Source organism: Gadus chalcogrammus, chromosome 1 (assembly GCF_026213295.1).
Source record: "Gadus chalcogrammus isolate NIFS_2021 chromosome 1, NIFS_Gcha_1.0, whole genome shotgun sequence".
NCBI classification, from domain to species: domain Eukaryota; kingdom Metazoa; phylum Chordata; class Actinopteri; order Gadiformes; family Gadidae; genus Gadus; species Gadus chalcogrammus.
This window is the reverse complement of record NC_079412.1, coordinates 20760621-20763120: the sequence shown is the minus strand read 5'-3', so window position 1 is coordinate 20763120 and position 2500 is coordinate 20760621.

The window sequence follows — 2500 nt, the reverse complement described above, 5'->3', positions numbered from 1 at the left end:
TCGTTTGGATGGTGTTTGGTATAGGGCTGGTGGTTTGGGTGTTGTTTGGTATAGGGCTGGTGTTTTGGGCGGTGTTTAGTATAGGGCTGGTGGTTTGGGCGGTGTTTAGTATAGGGCTGGTGGTTTGGGTGGTGTTTAGTAAAGGGCTGGTGGTTTGGGCGGTGTTTAGTAAAGGGGTGGTGGTTTGGATGGTGTTTAGTAAAGGGGTGGTGATTTGGGCGGTGTTTAGTAAAGGGGTGGTGGTTTGGGTGGTGTTTAGTAAAGGGGTGGTGGTTTGGGCGGTGTTTAGTAAAGGGGTGGTGGTTTGGGTGGTGTTTAGTAGAGGGCTGGTGATTTGGGCGGTGTTTAGTAAAGGGGTGGTGGTTTGGGCGGTGTTTAGTATAGGGCTGGTGGTTTGGGTGGTGTTTAGTAAAGGGCTGGTGGTTTGGGTGGTGCTTAGTAAAGGGCTGGTGGTTTGGGTGGTGTTTGGTATAGGGGTGGTGGCTTGGGTGGTGTTTAGTAAAGGGGTGGTGGTTTGGGTGGTGTTTGGTATAGGGATGGTGGTTTGGGTGGTGTTTAGTAGAGGGCTGGTGGTTTGGGTGGTGTTTAGTAAAGGGGTGGTGGTTTGGGTGGTGTTTGGTAAAGGGGTGGTGGTTTGGGTGGTGTTTGGTATAGGGGTGGTGGTTTGGGTGGTGTTTAGTAAAGGGGTGGTGGTTTGGGTGGTGTTTAGTAGAGGGCTGGTGGTTTGGGTGGGGTAGAGAATGTTGGTGGTTTGGACTCGGAGTGTGCGGAGAGGGTCTCTGTGGCGATGGTCTCCGTGGGTAGGGGTCACATGGGACATCAAAGAGTTGATGAGGTCATCCATCAGCGAGGTCATTACCTGCTGGAGCCAGACGTCTGATACACCTGAGTTACGTCTGAGATAGCGCGTGTGTGTGTATGTATGTGTATGTAATGTGTAAGCGTATGTGTGTATGTGTGTATGTGTGTATATGTGTGTATGTGTGTGTGTGTGTGTGTGCGTGCGTGCGTGCGTGCGTGCGTGCGTGCGTGCGTGCGTGCGTGCGTGCGTGCGTACTGCGTACGTGCGTGCGTGCGTGCGTGCGTGCGTGCGTGCGTGCGTGCGTGCGTGCGTGCGTGCGTGCGTGCGTGCGTGCGTGCGTGTGTGTGTCTATCATGCTGTGTATCCGCCTGTCTGAGTCTCTCTGGTGATGTCATTTAAGCACAAATACCCAGTATTCATTATAAAATGAATGCTTTATTTTTCACTAGTTCTACTTGCTGTTTCTTCTGATTACCACCACCGTACTGATAGTAGTCCTGAGTATTACTGAGACAAAAAAGGGTTCAGCCGTAGACACAGTATAAAGGAAGTTTCTCATAATCTGCTGAACCCAAGGTTGCCTACGTCAAAGCAGGGCAACTTTCACATTCATGCTGTAACCACTAAGAGAGTAAACAAAGGGAAACTTAGACACACTGCTAACCTCACAAATCTCATATCTATTGCCTCCAAACCAAAAACAACCTTAAAGCCTATCAACAGCACCATCAGGATGGCTCTACTTAATGTGAGGTCTCTTAATAACAAATCATTTTTAGTTAATGATTTTATTAACACTTCCAAACTGGATTTTATGTTTTTAACTGAAACATGGCTGGAACAAAATAACAGTGCAACCGTTCTGATAGAGACAGCTCCTCCCGACTATAACTTTTTTGATGCATGTAGATCTGGAAAAAGAGGTGGAGGGGTTGCTGCTATATTTAAAAATGTATTTCAGGGGAAACAGATGTTATTTGGTGATTTTCCATCGTTCGAATACCTTAGTACTGTATTGAAATGCTCCCCCAGAGTTCTCCTATTAATTATTTACAGGCCACCCACATATTCTGCAAATTTTTTCGATGAATTCACAGAATTATTGTCTAGCATCTCCACAGAATTTGACTGTCTAGTTATAACTGGTGACTTCAATTTTCATACTGATGATTTGAATGACAAATGTGCAAAAAAACTTTTTACCATTTTGGACACATTTGAACTGTCTCAACATGTGAAAGAGGCTACTCATTGTAAGGGGCACACTCTAGACCTGGTTATCACAAAGGGCCTCAATGTTTCTGATCTCTCTGTGACTGATCCTTCCTTGTCTGACCACTTTTGTGTTTTCTTTAACATATCTTTTATTCCCGACATACAGAAAAAATCAAACACTGTCAAAAAACGGTATATCAATGAAGATTCTAATGTACTTTTTAAAAAGGCCATCTCCTTGCTACCACCTCTAAACCCATGTTCTGCTGATGATCTTGTAGAAAACTTTAATTTGAAAATTTTGAAAGTCATAGATGTCATTGCACCTTATAAGGTTAAAACGATTTCTGGAAAGCAAAAGGCACCCTGGAGAAAAGCTGCTTCTGTAACAGCACAGAAAAAGGAATGCAGGAAGGTTGAACGCATCTGGCGTAAAACAAAACTTCATATTCACCATGATATCTATAAAGAGAGCCTCCGTGC